Source organism: Lipotes vexillifer, unplaced genomic scaffold (genome assembly GCF_000442215.2).
Source record: "Lipotes vexillifer unplaced genomic scaffold, Lipotes_vexillifer_v1.1 scaffold199, whole genome shotgun sequence".
In the NCBI taxonomy this organism is placed as follows: domain Eukaryota; kingdom Metazoa; phylum Chordata; class Mammalia; order Artiodactyla; family Lipotidae; genus Lipotes; species Lipotes vexillifer.
Window position 1 is genome coordinate 42,335 of NW_006799924.1, and position 22,123 is coordinate 64,457.

General features: G+C 37.8%; 1 non-coding gene across 1 annotated transcript; it reads left to right on the plus strand.

Annotated features, from left to right (window-relative positions):
* Positions 1 to 5,363: 5,363 nt before the first annotated feature.
* TRNAG-CCC (transfer RNA glycine (anticodon CCC)) lies at positions 5,364 to 5,436 on the plus strand. The gene has a single exon. It is a non-coding gene; the product is annotated as a tRNA-Gly (tRNA).
* Positions 5,437 to 22,123: the final 16,687 nt, after the last annotated feature.

Consider the following 22,123-nt stretch of genomic DNA (forward strand, 5'->3'; position numbering starts at 1 on the left):
CAGTCTTGATTCCTCAGTTTTTGAAATGGGGATAAGTGTGTTTATTGTAGCCATATCTCAAGAAATGCTGACAAGATATAGTTGTAGTGAAAAGAGATACGATAGCTGAAATACCTGAATTGTTATTGTGCCCTGTCTACTTTAATAATGTGATAATAATAATACTCTGAACTCAAACCAACCACTTCTTTGTAGCTGTGAGGATAACTGGGCTCTATTTTTACGTTTGCCTCCAAAAGAGTGAGGCCCTGCGTCACACTCCTCTACTCTGGGAACCCCACCTGGGTTACTTGGATTTGATCAGATCAACAGTGAAGTCCTTCGCTGTTCTGAGGTCTGTGGTCCTAAATATATATCAACCCTTAATATTTCCTCCATGTATTTTGACTGTATAGCCACAGGGACTCATGGTTTATCTCCCAGTAATGTTGTGGTAATTGTAACACATGAGAATAGAAAAGAGATAGAAGAGGTACTTTATTTGAAGTCTATTTTCAGAAAGCAAAAAGCCTTTATATATCTACCAAATCCTTCCTACTTCTTATCACTATAAAAAGGAAACAAAATCATTGCTGGAACCAGAGGGATGATTGATCTGTTTGAGATCTGTGCTACTCAAGTGTGGTCTGAGAAGCAGCAGCAACGTCACTTGGGAGCTTGGTGGCAGTACAGAATCTCAAGCCCTACCCCAGACCTAGAGTCAGAATCTTCATTAGAACCAGCCTGTTAAAATTTAAGAAGCTCTATTTCAGATGAGGTATCCATTCTAACCTCAAACAGTAAACACACTGTTACTGCAAGAGACCCACCTGCAGCACACTGCTTGCTCTTGCCCTATACCTTGAAGTTTGTCTGCAGAATCACTCACAAAATATTGTACAATGTAAGAAGTGGTATTCCTCGTTCAACTTCAGAGCTGAATCAGTGACCCGTTTCACTGTTGGTGGTTACCGTTCAATATTTAAAAGTGTAATTCACATTTCTGCTTGCTGAGATGAGCATATTTTGAAGAAATGCCCATGCTGGAAAAAAAAATACTCACCTTAATTTCTCATCTGAAGGCTATAGAATTGATAAGCAACCTCTCTATCTACTTGTTTTAAAAGTAATATTCAAAATAACGTTCTTCCTTTTGTGTGTGCATTGAATACAAAATTGTGTGTGTGTGTGTGTGTGTGTGTGTGTGTGTGTGTGTGTGTGTGTGCAGGAAAGGTGGCAGATGGATATTGGCCTCTGTTAAAATATACTTACTCTTGGTGTATGCATAGAGTCATAGTACAGTGGGCTCAAAGATGATTGTCTTGGATGGATATTTCTTTTTCTATTATTAGGGCCTGAAATTGAATAGGTGATTTTTGTACCACAGAGATGGTGATTTTACCGTAGAAGGTAAAAATGAACTACCTTGAATGTTGTTGAGTTGCTCATTTCACCTGAGGTCTGTTATGTGGCTCTGGGAGATTAGTTGTACTTTCGGTGTATCACTTGGATCCTTCACTTAGAGAAAAATGATTAGAGAATCTCAAAAGAATGCACACAAGCCATACCTTTGACTTAAACAGGAGCAGACCAGAAACCACACAGTGAAAAAGAGAATCTTATTGGCAAGAAGTGGGAAATCTTCTGGAGTCATCAGGGCAATATTTGAATTGGACGACAGCAGAAGTCAACAGACCTCAGGTTTCAGCTTTAAGAGCTGAGTGTGTCTTAGCTGACACTGTATACACTATGAGTTTGGAGACCTCATTTATAATACAATAAGCTGTTTTGGTCAGTCGGTATAGGAAGGGGGTTCTTCAACAAATGGGAAAGCACATCAGTAAATCTTTTGAGTTCAGGTCTCCAATAATAACTCCAGACATACAGTTCTTTGCCTCTGAATAGTTGATCCTGTGGAGAAGAAGTAAGAAGGGGGGAGTGATCCAAAAGAGTTGTTTAATTTTATTCATATGGTTGTGGGCTTGACCTATGTTACAGCTTCATAACATGTTAGGTTTCCTGGAAGAAGCATTGGAGTTATGCTAGTTAATCTTTTTATTCTATAGATTGGTGAACTAAGTCCCAGTGAGCCTGAATGACATGCCAAGCTCACAGAGCTCGGTAGCAGAATTAGGACTGGAACTCAGTATTCTTGAATTATAGGACAGTGTACTTCCTGCTACATGAGAAGACAGAATGTTATAGGAGCATAGAGAATACAGGAGAAAGTTAACCCATGAAAGTTTAAAGCAGACCCTCAGATTACAAGAACTTGTATCCAGTTGTCCCAGACTGCAAATGCCCCTTTGCCTAGCCATCAATGCCATGACACACAGGTCCTGAACTTTTCCAACCTGGTATATGTGTGTGTAAAAGGCTTCCATACAAAGGAAGCTCAATGGACACCTTTATAACAAACTGGCAGGAGGGAAATCTGCTCAACCAGAAGATGGGAGGTAGAGTGTGGGTAGGGTGCTGCCAGCCCTTTACTGTGCATTCATTTGTTCAACAAGGGTATCTTGGCTATAAGCCAGCATCTGAGTTAAGCAGCAGTAATGTAAAAATGAGCAAAGTACATACTCTGTTCAAAAAGTTTATAATCCAGTGGAGGAGACAGGTAGGTAAATAGGCAATTTCTTTATTCACTGCATTTTTTGAATTCTGTGTCAGACACTGTGTTTGTCATGGGGAACACAATAAAAACAATCTAGACACAGTCCCTGCACTCAAGGAGCTCACTATACAGCCAGGATAACAACATTAAAGAAATTTGTGAAGAATTAGTTTGGTGATAAAGGTTTATATCTGGATTTTGGAAGCATAAATTAAGGTCCTTTGATACAAATGAGGATGGGGGTGGGGTTAGGGGAATGATTGACTTGAATTCAATCATGAAGAGCAGTGATGAATTAAGCAAGAGATACCCCTCAGAGCTCATGGTGTCCCTAGATTTTTCGGGCCCTTTTTCGTAAGTCATGGAATGTCCTTGAGAACATGCAAAGATGAAGATAGACTTACTTCCCTAACTTGAAACAACACCTTCTCACTAGGGCCCTGAGAGTTGAATGAGGCAATCACTTCTTTTGATTTCTTTGGCTAGGAAGAGAGTTTTGGCCCGTTCCCCAGAAGGCTGTTTTCCGCATGCATCACTTTGTGTGACAGCTTAGCTATATGATTAGTAGGTACTGACTTAAGCAAGAAACATCCTGCTGGATGTAACTGGACTGTGGGGGCTTATTGTTTGGGGCTATTTCCATTGGGATACTGGAGACCTCAGATGGTTTGTTTTTGTTCCCTTTCCCAAAATGTTCCTCTCTGAGGCTTTGAGAATCCAAGTCAGGCTCTCAAGGACTGTTAAGCTTTCTAGAGAGTCTGTAGATGCTAAATAGAGAAATTTAACTCAGAAGATTGTTTACAGGTGCCGAATTGAAGTGCACCCTAGACCCACGATTATTGCTTCTTGTACCCGTGTTAGACTGTTCGCTTTGCAGAGACTATTTAAGTTTACAGTCATCTCCCAAGCAACCTACCTGCCAGCCTTGCCCCTGGAGGTTTAGATGAGACAATTCTGGGTGTGGGAGTTTAAAGCTCTTGTCTTAAAGTACAAAATCATGTTGATAGCAGGAACTGGGTATTTTTCATCTTTGTATTGTCAACTCCTAACACAGTCTTGGAATGTAACAGAGTTTTACTACATATTAATTTATTTTTTTAATTGAAAAACTTGGATATAATTTTGGTTAGTTTGAAATCTTGTCCCATCAATGCCACCATCTAGCTGTGTGATATTAGATTTTCTTAACTTCTGCTTCCTTAGCAGTAAAATGGCAGTATTCATTCATTCAACATATGTTTATTGATCACTTACTGTATTCCAGGAAATGTAATATGTTCTAGAGAGTCTACGAAAGGTAATAGAAGAAATAGTCTCCACCCATTGTGGCTGCTTGTCTGCTGGAGATGAAAGACAGTTAAAAAGCTGATGTAATAGAAGTCTTTTCATCAATAATGATGGAAACCAATAGTTACTTGATTAATTTTTAGGTTAGTTAAAGTGAGGAATTATAGAACTACCCACATGCATTAAACATTATTTTTTATTATTTTTTTGTAGAATATACATAAAACTTACCATTTTGACCATTTTAAACTATATAGTTCAGTAGCATTAAGTATGTTCACATTGTTGTGTATCACCACCATCCTTCTCCAGAATTTTTTCATCTTCTCAAACTGAAACTCTGTATCTATTAAGCTGTAACTCCCCATTTTCCTCTCTTCTCGGCCCCTTGCAATCATCATTCCATTTTCTGTCTCTGTGTGGTTAACTTCTTCAGGTACCTAATATAAGTGGAATCATATAGTATTTGTTCTTTTGTGACTGGCTTATTTCACTTAGAGTGTCTTCAGGCGTTCATGCATGTTGTAGCCTCTGTCGGAATCTCCTTTTTTAAGGCTCAGTAATAGTCCATTGTATGTATATACCGCATGTTTCTCCATTCATCCACTGGTGGACATTTGGATTGCTTCCAGTGTATTATTTCAGTTTAGACATTTTTATGTGGACTGCTGATTGGAGTTTTCTCTCATTGTTCTCACATAAACCATACCCATAATACGTCATCTAGCATTTCCAGTTTTGGTTTCTTTAATGTGGAGAGAGAACCTATATACTTGGGAAGTAATGTGAGTACAGAATTCCAGATTTTTGTGATTTTTTTCCCCACAGTCTTTTAAATTAGCATTGACTATACCAAATTTGATTGACTCATTTTTAGCAACTTATCTGTTCTTTTCAAAATATTTAACTTCTAGAAAAAATTCTCTTGCATACCCACATTTTATCAGTTACATACAGTTTAATTAAATCGTACAATTAGAATAAGAAGTGCAGCTGACATAAAATGGTGTGGCAAACAATTAGCTCTTGGTGAACATTTTTTTTAGAGCTCTATTTTATTTTATTTTATTTATTTATTTTTGGCCATGCCATGTGGCTTGTGGGATCTTAGCTCCCTGACCAGGGGTTGAACCCATGCCCCCTGAAGTAGAAGTGTGGAGTCCTAACCACTGGACTGCTAGGGAATTCCTGGCTCTTGGTGAACATTGATGATGATGGCTGAAAGCCTGCAGGACTGTTAGCAGGCAGCTAGTCAAGAGTGTGTTTTCAGAAGAGTTGAAAGGGTTAGTTAATCCAGTTGATCGCTTCATTGGATGTTATTTTAAAGGATGTATACTGTTAAAAAAAAAGAAAGTATCTGTGCTATTAGATGGGAATGCACAGAGGATTTGGGAACACAGGACTTCTAGTTACTAATCCCTATTAGTCTAGAGATAAGAAAGTACCTCCGAAGAAGGCATTCAAATTCATCTTGAGGGGGACTTCCCTGGTGGTCCAGTGGGTAAGACTCTGAGCTCCCAATGCAGGGGGCCCAGGTTCGACCCCTGGTCAGGGAACTAGATCCTGCATGCTGCAGCTAAAAAAGATCCAGCATACTGCATCAAATACCTGGCACAGCCAAAATAAATAAATAAATAAATCTTAGGGAAAAAAATTCATCTCGAGGGATGGGGAGAAATTATCCAGAGAAATCTATGGAAGATGTTTGAGGTAGAAGGAATAATATGTACAGTTGTATAAAACAGCAAAAGCATCTGGGACATTTAAATACTTTGTTATGTTGGGTGTAAAGGTTGCATCCCTTATTTTTTATTTTTTCCGGTACGCAGGCCTCTCACTGTCATGGCCTCTCCCGTTGCGGAGCACAGGCTCCGGACGCGCAGGCTCAGCGGCCATGGCTCACGGCCCCAGCCGCTCCGTGGCATATGGGATCCTCCCAGACTGGGGCACGAACCCGTGTCCTCTGCATCGGCAGGTGGACTCTCAACCACTGCGCCATCAGGGAAGCCCACATCCCTTAATTTTAAAAGGCTTACTGTGTGCCAGGCACTGGGAAATACAATCTAAACAAAGTAGACATGGCTGCTACCCACCTGAAGATTACCATCTAGAGGTGAAGACAGTTACTTCAAACACAAATAAATATGACATTATGACGTGTTAGAAAGGAGAAATAGGTACAAACAAGATCCTGTAATAGGGCAGGCAGTGTGGCACAGATATTGGGGGAAGTGTTAAGAGAAAGGCTTTGGCAAAAAATGTAAAAGTTTGGAGGTGAATATTGAAATAAAGAATATTCCAGAAAGAAGAAACACATGTGCAAATGCCAAGGTGGCAGGAGACATTAGAACAAGTAAGAGAGTTAAGAGTGGGGAGTTGGACTAGTACAGACAAGGTTCTGGTGTCATATTGAAAGACTGTAAGATTTGGGCTAGATGATTTCTAAGCCTCCTAGTTATCTCCATGTGTCACTCTCTAAATGTCCTGTATGTCAGTTCAGTCAGCATACTCCTTCCTGCCTCCCTCCATTCTGCAATTATATTTGTTTCAGTCTTTTAGGGAGTTGATGAATGCATCTGGATTGCATGGTAAATCTTATCTTCTGTGAAATTCCAATGGCTTGTCAAAAAAATGTATCTCTGGTGACTTAAAAGAGAAATGAGCTATTTGTTGTTGTTAAGGCTTTTCTCTTGTTTTGCATCAAGTACGAGGAGATACTGAATACAGTTTCCAGAGTCCAGATTAGATAATTTCTACTGTCTGCTAAGCACTGATGAATCGTAATTGGGTGGATTACTTCAAATGCAGGATATTCGTTATCTGAAGCAAATGAAGTCCACTTTTCCCCTTATTCCCTTTGTGGGTAGCTTGTATATCATACTTGATTAAGTGATGGCAGCTGAGATGGTGGTCTACCTTTAGTCTACTGGTTTAGTTTCTCTGGTAGAATAGTTATGCTTTGCTTATAAAAGTTCTTTCACTTAATGTATTCTTTGCATCCAAAACTTCCCCTTTGTTGTATAGACAAAGAGCTAGTAGAAGTATTCCAATGCCCACCCAAGGTGGTCAAACCTATGTTGGATTTTGTTTCTTTTTAAAGGCAAAGTAAATACTGCTTCTAAACATTTTCATGTCTACTTTGTGTATTCTTCTAGGGGCCAAAAGGGTGGGCATGAGTGGTTTCATAAATCATTAATATTAATATTGTTTGACAGTGTAATTATAAAAATATATAATGATAATGAAAGCAGAGGAAATAATATTTGGTTTGATCCCAAGGTCAAATTATTTTCCTTAATTTTATATGTGAAATGTATTTTAAAACCTCTGATCCTTCCTAAGATTTTGCTGCTTAATTTACGGATTTAATTGTGAAATGACACTTCCTTGTGTACCACTGTGCACTAATTCAACTGGGTCTCATTTGAACCTTCCAGTTGCGTTTCAGAATTTTACTTGTTTGATGTAAAGCAAGGGGACGCTAATGTTTGAATAATGACGTATTCTTTTGCATCCTCTGGCCCTATGAAACCACTTCCAGTTCCCCCAACATGACCCAAGACTTTTTATGCCTCTGGTTTTGAGTCTGCGGTTTCCTCTCCCTATAATGCTCCTTCCCTTGCCTGTTAAGCAGCCACACATCCTTTAAGCCTGAGCTCAGGTGTCATCTGCACTGTGAAACCTCTCTACACTCCCCTAGTCATAGGTATGTGTCCCTCTTTCCTGTTCTCATAGGATTACACATGCACTTTATCATCACACTTATCAAAACTACTCATTCATTAGTTATTGTGCTAAATTTACCGTATTAGGCATAGGGATACTACAGAATTGCCTCAATAATTTTCTCCCCAGGTCTGTGAACTCCTCAAGGACAAGGAGTTCTTCCTTGGCACTGAGTAGGAACTCAGCAAATGTTCATTGAATGCATAGAGTGGTGATAATGTGTGGCTAACCTGTATCGAATTATTATTTTCACTGAGAGTAAACTCCTTACTTTCATCAGTTTATTTAACACTCACAGCAATCCTTTGATGTAGTTATCATCATACCCATTTTACCTTTAAAGATATACCGAGGTTAATTAGTGTGCCCAAGGTCATCCAGCTACCAAGAGAGGAAGCTAAGATTTAAACCCCAGTTCTGTGTTATTTCCAAGGCCATATAATCTGCCTCCCACTGGTGTGATTTATGTTGAAATCACGGAAGCAGTTGTGTAGAAAAAATTAGAATGCTGATTAATAATAACTCACATCTGAATGGCACTTTACCATTTACATAGAATCTTACTGTGTATTATATCATCCAATTAAAAATTATAAGTTTTTACACACAATACTTTTCTGATTTGAAGGAATTACAAGTAAATTACGTATAAACCAAAGGAAACGACCTCCAAATTTCACCACCCAGAGATAACTTTCATCAGTGTTTTCCATCAATATTTTGTTGTGTATTTTCTCTCCCCCGCATATGTGTGTATTTATGTGATGATGTTGTTTACAGTGTCCTTTTAATAATTTATCAATAAATATCACTAACTTTTCTTCATGTCTAACATGATATTTTATGTTATTCCATTTTGGGGTTGTTCCATAAATTATTTTGTTGGTATTTATGTTGACTCATCCACTCTGATCCCTGGGATTTTTGCTTCCTTGCACACTGACCCGTTTTATCTCCAGAGGGCAGAAACTGGACCACTTGTTGTCCCACATCTAATTACCCTTTGGCTCATTTGCATGTTCCTTTTCTCACTCTAATATTATTAATATAGAGGTCTGTGCTCACTCAGACCACAGTTTAGTCTTTGTCGGACTCTCTGCTCAATTAGGTCAAACTGCAACTGGCTTCCTGACTGTCTTTTTGTGGGAGCCACGAGTGTGAACATTCCATGATTTTCTTTCTTTGCTTCTGCATAAGGTACTTGCCGATGTGCACATATTTCTTTGACTTCAATGACTTAACCCATTTTATTTTTTTTTAAATTAGACTCAACTCATTCTTTAATCCATCAAAGAAATTCTCCTTTTGATGAACTGAGTCCCTTAAAATTTAGGCTGTTTGCAAATTATCCTTATTAACAACACTATGAGGTCTGTAGGCAGATACTGCTATCATCACTCACTGACAGATAAGATTATGCAGTCTCAAGAAGATTAAGGGATTTAATCAGTGACACTAGGTAGCAAATGGTAGTTTCAGAACTTGGGTCTCCTAACTCTGAATGTGAATGTCTTAGCTTTAGCCATACTAGCTCTAACGGTGAACAATGTTATGACAGATTTATGGACTGTTAAGAAGTAAGCATGGCTGTCATTTTTGCCTACTGAGCATCATGTTCCCAGTTTCAAATTTTAACTGACTTGAGAAGTGGTTAACTGGTTGTGACTAAGTACAAAAACTGATATGGGATTTTTTACTCTAACTCTTCTGTTAATCAGGTTTTAATTATATTTCATTGCCTGTCTTCAGGATAAAGTTCAAGGTTGTTAACTTGGCATTTAAGATATTCCACTATCTGAGCCCAATCTACCCTTTCCCACTCTATCCTTTATTACTTCTTTACAGAAATGCTTTGTCTCATTTAAACTTTCTCTGCACTGTCGTCCAAATGTTTCATGTTTTCTCTGTGTTCCACATTGATCTTTAATCCACTTTCCTCCATTTACCTGCAGATAAATACATAAAATGACTCACCTCCTCCGTGAAGCCTTCCTTTACCAGGCAGGTAAAAGAGATCACTTATTTCCCTAGAGTCAGAGAGGATTTGGCATCTCTTGAATTATATCTTTATGCCATACGCCTTTAAATAGGTTATATAAATGTTTGCTATCTTATGATTTCTATAGGTTGGAATTATAAGCCTGGCGTAGCTGAGTTTCCTACAAGGCTGCAAGCAGTTGTTAGCCAGGGCTGAGTTCTTATCTGGGTATAGAGATCATGGGGCCATCTTAAAGTTTATCTGTCATGGATGGTTTAAAGAATTATATGTGAAATAAATAAACAAATAAATAAGTAATTAGACCATTAAGAAAAACTAGGCAAAATATAGGTGCATATTTTTCTGACATTGCATAGCGAATGACATTTTAAATATAAGGCAATAAAAAAAGTTAAAAGAAAACAAAATAGATTTTAAAAAATTTCTGATTGTAAAAACTATGAAAAATTAGAAATTTAGAGACGTGATTTCAACAGCCATGATTAACAAAATGTTAATGTCATGAACATATATAAAGCTTACACAGATTGATAAGGAAAGCAGTAGATATTCAATAAACAAATGGGAGGGAACATGTAGGAAATCACAAAAAAGAAAATACAAGTGACTAGTAAATGTGTATAAATGTTTATCTTCATTTGTAATTTAAAAATAAAGCAATAGTAATACTTTCAAGTATCAAATTAATAAAATAAGATACAAAATGCTCAATACTGATAAAGATATGGCAAGTGAGCTCTCTCTTATCACTGCTGAGTGGAAAATTAGTGTAACCATTGCAAATGCAAGCTATTACTGTTTCAAAAGCCTCAAAGTTGCACATATTATTTTACCTAGTAATTCCTCTTCTAGAAATTTAACACAATGAAATAATCAGCAATGCAGACAAAACTTTATGCACAATGGTTCTTTGAAACACTGTTCATAATGAAGCATTGAAAATAATCTAAACATCCATCAAGAGGGGAAATGTTGAGTAAATTCTGGTGTATCTATAGTATGGAATATTGTGCAGCCATTAAAGTGATATTTAAGATGAATATTTAATGATTTGGACAAATGCTTAGATGGGTAAGAAAAAGCAGGATACAAAATTGCTTATAAAATGGAACTAAAGTGTAAAATAATTTATTACTAGGAGGAAATGCGTAAGATATTAACAGTGGTTTTCTTGGGATTCGGAATTGTCCCTGTCAGAAAATTGTCCTCAATACAGAGGTAATTGCCTTATTTTGGAGTCTTTGTAAAGTTTATCATATTACACATGTTCTTTCACTTTCCTTTTTTTTTTCTTTTAATAAAGAATTAATGTTGGGGAAGCACATTACCCTGAAATGACCTTAATCAAAGTTACTTTTGGACACTTGTAGAAGTCACTTGACAAAATTGGTAGAAATGGAGGCAAAGAAATTGACTTCAGATTTAGAAATTATTCTTGGTCAACCTGACAATGGCCAGGGTAGAATGACATTGTATACAGTACACAGTTAAAGAACACTTTAAAAAATAGTAGAGTAATTAAGGTTTGGTATTTTGTTTATTGACATTGTGAATATATTACCTATGGGAGGAATAAGAAAATAAAATATCCTGATTTATGTGAATGGATAGCTTTAGCTTAGGATAAAATATCTAGTGAGCATCACAGATATTTCAAAATATTTTACCTGAAGCTACTTAGCGGAAGTGAAAATGGCATGTACCAGGACATTGAGTTAGATGATTATGTGAAGAGTGTAGTTAATATTACTTCAAAGAATGTGAGCTAGAAAAAAATAGATTTTTCTATGTTCTGTATGTAACTTAAGTATGCATTCATAATTAAATTATTAAATATTATAGGTATACATTTGACCATTTGATTTATATTACTAGTAAGTAAATATCTAGCTTAGCTAAAAATAATAGAATCAAAAGTTTGATCTTCTAATTGTGAAAATGGAGAATTGCCTAATATTCATGCTCACTTTATATCTGACACATACTGTTTTATATTTTGTATTTTTCTGCAGTAAAAAATGTATCTTTTCTGACAAAAAAGTCAACACAAGTTTTTAGTTTATAATTTGAAAGGGAACTTAAAATTACAAATACCCTTAGGGGAGGGAAAATATCCTTCATTCCTCTTTAAGATAAACAGATCTCAAATCCTTCTTATATTTGGTAGTTTGGAAGTGTGTGTAAGAGGCATAGAAATTCCAGGAAACCTAAAGTGCTGGAGGAAAGGATCTTCTATGAATGCTGGAGATAAACTTCCCATTTTTCATGGTTCTTTTTATGCCTTGTTGTCTCACTGAACACAGGTGTAACTTTTTTTTTGGTCTTAAACTACAACCTATCACTCAGAACTTTTTTTGTTCCTTATGCTAAGCTTCACAAAGAACTGGAGAGAACTCCTTTCTCCAGAGGGCTGACAGAAACTTACTGGGCACGTTCAGTCCTTGATCTTGAGATGAAAGTCAGCCTGTGGATGAACGGAGATGGTGTTAGTAGCCTCTGTGTTGTGACCTGCTGCTTTCTCGGTAAATGAAGATGAGGAAACAGAGGATTCTATGCATCTAGCCTCAGTTTAGCCCCAGGCCTGGCCTTATTTAAAATAAAATAGCTACAGTTGGAAGCAGAATGGATGTTTTTAAATCTTTGAGCCCCAAATCCATATGATAAAGAACAACACATAGTTGGAGAAACAGAAAGTTATATAATATATTCTTTGGTCCAATTCTTATTTTTATTTTCTCCAGGTATTTCTCTCTGCTTTAAAATAAATGAAGAATGAGAAATTCTTACCTTCAGAAACTGTCCTAAAATTGAGTATTTCAGAAAAACATTGTCAGACTAAATGATTAAAATTTCTACTACTCTCCGCAGCCTTCCTCCCTGCAGAGAGAGGGGCACAGCACACTGTGATTCTCATTTGCTGTCAACTTTTGGTTAAAAAACAGATGAAGACTTCTATTAGACTGACTGATAATCTCTTATCCTTGAGTTATTCGTATCTTGAGCAAACTCCACGTAATGTATTAGCCACCATTCGTTCACTGGGGGCTTGAACTTCAGTATTCTTATTAAGATGTAATTTCCAGAACCTCTGTATTCATTTATATTTTTCAAAAGATTGCATAAGAAAGCCTAGGTCTTGCTCACCAATTATAGAAATTTCTTTCAAAATTATTTTGAAAATAATGGCATTAATAGCTAATATTTACCAAATATTACTTATGTGAAAGCAGGCGTAGTTAAGAGCAGATACTTTCAAAGTCTGGGGTGTCTCTTCAAAGTGAGTCAGTTTGTCTGTTGACCTTTTGATGATCATTCCATACTGTCTATTAAATATTATATTTTAGCATATTAATTTAATTGTTAAGAAAGATCTAGCAGCAGGTCTGTTTTTTCCCTTTACGGAGTGATGCCTCCAGGAAGAAAGAATGATTATTTGGTCAAATGGTTGTTTGGTTTGTAAACAGGCAAACATAATTGGTATTCACGAGCAGGAGGTTCCTCATCTATAGAGTCCTTTTAGAATGATGTACCCAACCCAACTATGATAAACAAACCTAGAATCTATTGATTCATGGAGGATGGCTTGCTGGAAAATGTCACGTGAGCTAATTAGAATATAGAATGGGAATGCATTATGATCAAACAAGCTCCTTTTTTTGTATGTTATGCTCTTGCAAGCATCACTTGGATACCACACGTTACATATAAGCTACAGAGTGTCTTTATGTGCTTATGGTCTTAGATTGTTCCCTTCTTGCCTGTGCCTTCTGATTACTCAAATTATTAATACAGCTCGATATTGGGGAATTCCTTTGATTCTTGTGAGCCTGATTTGACAGACATTTCAATCCTTTGTGCTATCTCGAATGCAGACCTTATTCAATACAGGTTTAGGGAGAACCCAGCTTGATTAAATAAGTGGCACGGTGTAATCAGGACCAGGGTCACCTTTAATAGTTATACAGATTATTCATTTCACTTAAGAGTCTTTAATGGTGGGAAAGTATAGTCCATTGCTAAAAATTCTTACTATTAAATGATCAGGCACTGACTAGGAGTTTCAAGGTTGGTACAAAACAATCATTTATGTTTCGCTTGTTTAAGTTTGGGTTCACCCAGAAGCAGGCCCTGAGACACAGGGTAGAGTGTTAGTAGCTTATTTGTGGGGTGGAAGGAACACCTGTAGAAATTGGGGAAGCCATACAGTAAAGGGGAAGCAGCCAATCAGTGATGTGCTATTAAGCCAACTATGATGGCGGGTGCGTTTTCATCCTAACATAGACTCTACCACTTTGTCCAGCTTTTCCATAGCCTACTTTCTGTTGTCCCTGTCAGAGCCCCAGAATGGACATGAGTATAAGTCCTGTCCCCAGATAGGTGGGTGAGTGAGGCCATAGATGAAAGCATAGGGATTAAACAAAGAAAGAAAATAAACATCCACAACTGCATCCCTTACTTAACCCTTGGCACAAGCTGTGTCTATGACTATATGTCTTTTCTTAGGGATGTGTAATGTCTTAAACAACTTCAAAAATGGTCAAGAACCATATCTCTGAGCATGATATATTCCTCACAGGACATATTGTATTGCCTTATATAGATTAAATGTTAAATACAGATTTGTTAAATAATTTGTTGTTGGTCAGAGTGTGGTGATTAGAGAGAGAAAAAGAATTGAGCTATGGAGTGAAATGAATAAAACCTATGCTTCCTGCTTTCTCTTATCTGATCCTTGTCACAAACTCAAATTGTAGGACTTGACTACCTAGTGGGCCTCAGAGTTCTTGAAACTGAACACCCACCTTCCTCTTTTGCACATATATTCTCAGGAGAGAGTTCTGTGGGTGCATTTCAGAGGCAGCTGCAGGGGCGGCCTTTTTAGTTTGAGTACTAGAGCTGAGTCATTAACACTGGAAAACCTTAGTATTAGTCCACCTCCTCCCCTCTACCCACTGCTTCCCACCCAACATCTTTAAAGAGGAGAACATTTAAATCTAGATTATTTGGGGGTAGAGGGGAGGAGGTGGACTAATACCTCAACCATTGGCTGGTTGATTTTAATTTGCTTGTCTGTTGTCTGCTCAATTCCACAAAGGTTTGGAAGCAGTTATATATGCGTCTGTATAAAGTATAGAAAAAGCTAGAGGAAAAATACAATTGCTAGATTGTTTGATACAGATTAGAATGTAATAAGTGGACAAAGAATTGAAGGATCATAGTGGGAAGTACTAATCAGGAGAACCTTCTCGGAGTCAATTAATATATTATGACCCACTTCTATTCAATCAGGTCCCTGGAGTGATTTTTTCTTTGGTTTTCTGCTGAGTTGCTCTTAGACTGTTGGTGTAATATGAAGGCTTACCCTTAACTAATATTCAAAATTTTCATCATGTTTATTTCAAAAGAAAAAAAAATGAGAACATCCTCTAAGGAATGGGACTGTTATAGCTTATATTGATAAGAAGCCTAGATATTTCATAAAGCACAACATTGTAGGACATTATCATAGAAATAGAGAATAACCTTTAGGAGGAGAATCAGAGTTATCCAGAAGGAAAAGAAAATCAGAAAAATGAAAGAAACTTCAAGCAAAAGGCAAACTTTTTAAAGGCTCCCACTGTGAAAATAAGTGACTGTGGTCAAACCCGCTTAAAGCTTTGCTTTTCATTTTGAAGTCTTGGAGCAGGGAGAGATCTTAGAGTTCATTTAGTTCAATCCCTTCATTTTACAGATGACAAAGCTGGAACCCAGAGAGGTTAAGTGATTTGCCCATGGTCACACAGACAGTGTGGGGCAGAACAATAACTGTATTTCAGATTGTCTGACTCCTGCTCCTGGGCAATTAGTACTGCTTTTTATTGCTGCTTCCAGCTGATGTCATTTTGGGGAGGAGGCATCCAGGTGCCTGAGCAACATGGACCAGCAGGGAAAAGGAGAGATGCAGGATGCACAGGAGAGCTGGACACAGTAATCTAGTGGGTAGGCTGGAACAAGCAAGGGCCAATGAACCAAACTCTACAAAGGGTATAGCAACCAATATGACTTTTTCCTTGCAGAACTGAATCTTTTTATAGGATTGCCTAACTCTTCCAGAATTAAACATAGAGATAATTCTACCAAATCAAGCAAACTCTTAATTCTCATCAGCCCTGAATCTCAGAAGCAAGCTATGTAATGATGACAATTTGTGGCAAACAGTGGTTCCATGGGAAGCGCTAGCAACGTGTCCAGAGTAAGTAACTTCATTCCTCAGATCAGTGACAGTTCCCGAGAGCACACGTGTCTCCAGGTTCAGGAAGTTAGGGTGTTGTTGTGATGTTCCTGAATACTGGAAGGCCAGTGCAGGAAATGGTGGTGGGTGGGATGGGGCCAGGAGACACTTCAGGGCTTTCTTTCTTCCCCTTTAGGTAAGTAAAGGCATTTTTCCTGAAGGTTGTGAAGAGGGGGGAAAGTTTTTGAATGTTTTATATTATGATTGATGCTGATAAATATTTTCCTAAAAAAATTTTTCTTACCTTTGATTGTGTACAACAGTAGTGATTATGATTTATAATCTTCAAAGTAATACATGTTCTTTTATCTTTTTCTTAGTGTATGAGCAGCATGTGTGATGGTTGCTTGAGGCTCTAAGTGGGCAATCTGGAAAACGTTTTCCCCTCGACACCCTTTCTCTATGCCTTATGTTCAGAATCTGTCCAGTCGACAGGCTGACGAGGAATGTTTCTCCTTTGAGACTGATTGGAAGAGTGAACAGTCAGAAAAACCTTCTATTGTTCTTTGAGCTTTCCCATATGATAGAGCCCAACCATTAACCAAGTCTCTCTTCATTGTTTTGTCTCTTAGAGAAGAGAAACGTTTAGAGGCACATTTGAAGATGTGCCAAATGGATTTCAGAGAGCTTTACATTCCTTAGCATCCCATTAATCGGGAACAACAGTTGCATATTCACGTTTTACCATTTGCCAGATACAAAACTGCACATAGCAAAATGGAATGACTCTTCTGTTTTTCCTTATTGTCTTGTGAAATAATAGGATACCGTTCTATTAGAATGTGTTTTATTTATGTTAAATAATTGGCGATGGAAAAAATAATTGGCAGTGGGATTCCCTCTTTAAGGCAGTGTTAACATAAATATTTTGGGAAAGAATTTACTAAATCTGAAAGTTTATTGTTAGCATTCCACTTTTGTTAAGCAATGCCCCTGTCAGTGTGAATGTACCCTTTTCTTCTCACTTTGCTAAATTTAGCATAGATGATTAAAGATTAGACTCTTCTAAATTCCCTAGAACTGCTAGGCCCCATTTCTAAAAGACAGGTCTTATGTTTCCAAATTTCCATTATCAAAGAATTTTGTAGAAACACTCTGGTTAGACTTATCAATCTTGGCTACGTTGGATTCTTTGTCTGAAATAAAACAGTCTTTCAATGCCCAAATCCTTTCAACACTGCATCTCTCTCATCCCAGTTGTTGACCCTCAAAGCTTGCTAGAGGTAGAACAGTTTGGGGATATAAGGAGGTGGCATTTTGAGTTACATCTGCATGCCATCTGGATTGTTTCTCCTTAGGAGGGTTGAAACCAACAGCAAAAAGTGAGATCAGTTTTGGTTATGATGATGTTAATAATAACAGTTACAAAACTATTGAGGGCCTGTTGTGTAGTAGAAACCTTCTGGAGCTGTCTCCTTTAAACCTCAAGAATGACCCTAGGTAAATACTATGAAGGAAAATGTACATTGTTCTTCATGAGTATAATGGGGGGAAACTGTTCTAAAAGTTTTATTGAGGAATAAACATATAAAGCAAAAATCTGATGAGTATCCACTAGAAGAATAGAGACAAGGATGCTCCTGGTAGATGGTGAGGTTATGCAAAAGCCCAGAGGTAGCAAATGTTTCAAGCTATTCAAAAAGGAGAGAGTGGGCTAGTGTAACTGAAAGCTTATGAGGGACAGGAGCATGAAGACAGATAAATGGGCAGGGATCAAAGCACGTAAGGGTCTTTTTCTCTGAGCTGGTTCTAAGAGTTGGTTATTTATATTGATGCTACCTATGTTCTCTACCGTATCAAGTCAGATAGGGCATTCAGCTACTTCTCTGAAAGCAAAACTGACCCAAGGCTTTGTGTCTGCTGTAGACTTTGTTAGAATTGAAGATACTGACAAAGTTATACGGTAGCCATGTAAACAAATTCAAATTTAAATATTGAGTCAGTCTTGTAAAAATATCTTACAGCCATATCTACCATTGTGGACTCCAGCCTCCCAGAAGTTTGCTTCTCTCTCTTTTTTCTCTCCTCCCTTAGGCTTCCCCTCCCTCCTCTTAACATTCGTTCTCTCTTATGCTTTCCAGTTAGCGCACACCTAGTTCCTGCTCATTTTGAGTGCAGATCAGTTTAATAATCTTTTCTTTCTGTTAACTAACATTCTCAGGGTCTCATCTTCCACCTCAAATGACTTGACTAGAAAAATAACTTTATAAAACAATGATAGGTCCTTTCCCAAGAGGAATTCTGCTGACATATGTTAAGGTAATATTTTTTTATCCCCGTACCTGTGAATTGCAAACTCTCACTCTTACTAGTTCACCCACACAAAGAAGCACACAGAATAGTACACATTTCATTCATTTGTTGGTGACAAACTTACCACCAAGGGCTGATTTCCATAAGAAAATGAGTTAGATAGTATTTTAGTTGTGGTTGCATTAAAATGCTATCAGAATATTCCACTTTCCTGGGTCCATTACGTATAATATAAGGAAATATGAGTTCTCTTTGTCTACGGACATGACCTATTGTGACAACTTATTATCTAACCATCCCTTTACGCCAAACCTGGCCTTCTTCCTGTTTTTTTATCTTGGTATGGAATTCAGGATTCTTGGTTGTAAACAATAGAATCTTCTCAGACTGGTTTAAGAAGAGGATATTAGTCAAAGGAGTTTAGTTACCTCACAGACTGTCAGAATTGCAAGAGATCCAGTCTCATAAGTTATGCAGCAAAGAATAATATCCAGATATATTGGAAAAGGGTGATGGAGGAGACAAAAAATCTTCTTAGATACTTTGTTTGTAAAGTCAACATAATTTGAAGATTAATTGGATATGGAGATAAGAGAAGGAAGAAATTAAATATGAATCTCAGATTTGTGGTTTAAGACCTGGTGGTTTGATAATTCCATTTGCCGGACGTTGTAGACATTTGCCATGTGTGGCTATTCAACATCTTTTGAATTCCCTTATTGGGCCTGAAAAATTTTTGCATTACAATACTGTCACCCCAAAGTGGAAGCTAGAATTTATTTTTACAACTCTCTTTGTTGCTAAGTTGCATCATAGGAGATACTTATTTTTCCCCAAAAGGAGCAGCATGAAGAAATAGCATGTACAGACTCAATCTTTGAGGCAGCATGATGGCAAGTCCCAGAGCTTTTGCCTTCCAGTTTGGAGCATCTTCATCTGAGCCTCAGTATTGCTGCCAAGCAGTGGAAGCCGTAGTGTTTTTTGTTAGAACAGCTCTAATGGGATATAATTGGGTCTGAATCCTGGCTGCGTAACTTCCAGTTTTACTGGTATACCCTCCAGCTTCTTTTCAACTAGTCTTCCTCTCCTGCCAGTCTGTATTTTCCAGTGTAGTCAGAGTCATCCTTTTAAACTGAAAATCTGATAATACTGCTCCCCAGTCAAATCTCACCAGTGGCATTTTCTTGGCCTGAAGAATAGCGTCAAAACTCGTAAGATATTTCATAGGGATGCCATAACAAATTATCACAAACTCCTAAGGTAGTAATTTCCTAGGGATACCATAACAAATTACCACAAACTCGGGTGGTTTAAAACAAAATAAAAGTACTCTCTTACAGTTCTGGAGGCTAGAAGTCTGAAGTCTTGGTGTCAAGGAAGCTAGGCCACGCGTCCTCCAAAGCCTCTAGGAGAGGATCCTTCCTTGCTTCTTCCAGCTTCTGATAGCCCCAGGCTTTCCTTGGCTTATGGCAGCATAACTGCTCTCTCTATACCTCTGTCTTTGCATGGCTTTCTCCTCTTCTTATAAGGAAACCAATCACATCAGATTAGGACCTACCCCAATTCAGTATGACTTTGTCTTAAATGGATCACAACTGCAAGACCCTATTTCCAAATAAGGTCACATTCACAGGTATTGGTGATTAGGACTTCAACATGTCTTTTGGGGTGGGGGACACAATCCAACACATAACAGTGGCCTGTGAGGTAAGCTACAGTGTGACCCGTGACCCCTGTGTACTTTTCCAACCTTACCTTTTTCATGAGCCTCTCCCCTCATTCTACTCTCCAGCCACTCCTGAGTTCTTTCACGTTTTTGAAATCATGATGCCCTCTCTAATCCCACACATGCTTACAAGTAGATCCCCACTCCCTGGAATACTCTCTCTGCTTTATCACTCTCTCTGCTTCCACCCTCTTCCCTCCAATTCTCACATGTCCTTTATATCTCCTGGACACCCTATACTAGGTTAAGTATCTCTTCATTGTGCTCCCACAACTAATTGGACTTTCTCCATCATAATTAACACATCACAATTTACAGTGATTCTCACCCAATACCTTAGCTCCAAGAAGTCTGGGATGGTGTCCAATTGCTCAACAGTCAAACCCCAGAATTAGCATAGTGCTTGTCACATAGCAGACTTTCAATAAGAAAAATAAATTTGGCAGCTCTTTGGTAGTATTCAATACCTGTGAACCACTTAGTTATTTAGCTTTGGATCTTGTTGGAAGGGCCTAGTATTTTGTCAGTCAATACCCTTTTTTTTTTTTTTTTTTTTCCGGTACGCGGGCCTCTCACGGTTGTGGCCTCTCCCGTTGCAGAGCACAGGCTCCAGATGCGCAGGTTCAGCGGCCATGGCTCATGGGCCCAGCGCTCTGCAGCATGTGGGATCCCCCGGACCGGAACACGAACCCGTGTACCCTGCATCGGCAGGCGGACTCTCAACCACTGCGCCACCAGGGAAGCCCCAGTCAATACTCTTTAATACAGGGTCCTGTTAGTGGAAATAAATTGCAGTTATTGGAAGGTTGTATGTCACAGAAACTTTCTACAACTTCCTCTGCGTAGGAATGACCTTGGATGATACTCCTGTGATAATCTCTTATTGGCAGGCTGGATCCTCAGGTAACTTAATGAAAACACAATTTCACAATACTTTTTAGACTTTGCCCATTTCTATTGATTTATTAAAGTGTTTTATAACAATTTTATGCTAGCCATTACAATGATAATTAATCTCTCACTTTCTAATTATTATAATCATTATCAATTTCTAGCAATGTCAAGGCTTCAAACACCAAATCTAAAATCAGTGTTTTGTGCAACCACCATAGATTACTGGTTGTTTAGATGAACTGCTTAGCATTCAGGACTGAGATTTCTGATTCCCACTCTATATTCTGTGTCAACTCCTCTCTCAATTACTCATACCTCAAGAGGAAGGCTTGGTATTCCTCAAGTGGCAGCTAATACACACGTATTTCAGTTTCATCTTTGGATCCTGTTTCTGTATTTATGAGTGATTAGGAGTATGTCTGTTTTAACCGTTCAGAATTACTTTTGAAATGCACTAATTTAGCATTAGTATCTTATTCTCTGAACACGCATGCCCTTTCTGCTATCTTTCTGGTTCTTGGAAGAAGAGCATCTTAATGTTATTTTTTAAACTCCTCTTATTGTACTATAAGTTGCATGAAGGATTAAAAGGAAAGAAGAAATAAAAATTCATTTGAGGAAACCCTTTATCAAATTTTCTGCTAAGTTAATTTAGGGAGATCTTAACTACCAGCATTATTTATATAATATTATATATAGTAACAAACAGATGCTCATCAGTGGCATATATTGTCATAAGAAATTGCTGAATTTCAAAGTCCAACATAACACTTAAGTAATCTGTTTTTAATCTCCGTCTGTTCTCTACCCAATGCACACAAACACACAGACACACACCGATATACACAGACATTTAACTGGAATTACATGAGTGCAGGAACCACACTGTCTGTTCACCACTGTTTACCCAGCAGGGTATCCAACAGGCTAATGAAGAATCATAGGGCCGCGGGGTGTGTTTTAAGAAGTGAAACCCCTCCCCCTTTGTTCCTCCACTGGATGTTTCCATCTTCCTGCTCCTCTCCAGGGATTCCATGATTCTGCAAAGTGTGTATCAAAGGATTCAGGGTTTGATTAATTTGAATTGGAAAATTACATCTTTGTTTTCACTAACTTCCCAGTGACACTTAGCATTTTCTTCAGCTGAATGTAAGCCACAAACCTTAGTAATTTTAGCAGTCTTTGTGACTTTTTCACCAAGAGAAACCATAAATATTTCCTATAATGATTGTTGCATATATCACAAAGATATTTTTGAAATTGTGGTAGTATTCCAGCAAGATCTTAATACTGAATGCATAATATAGGAGACACATGTATTATACCACAAATTTGTTTCTTTTTAAAAATTTTGTTAACTTGTCCACTTTTCTT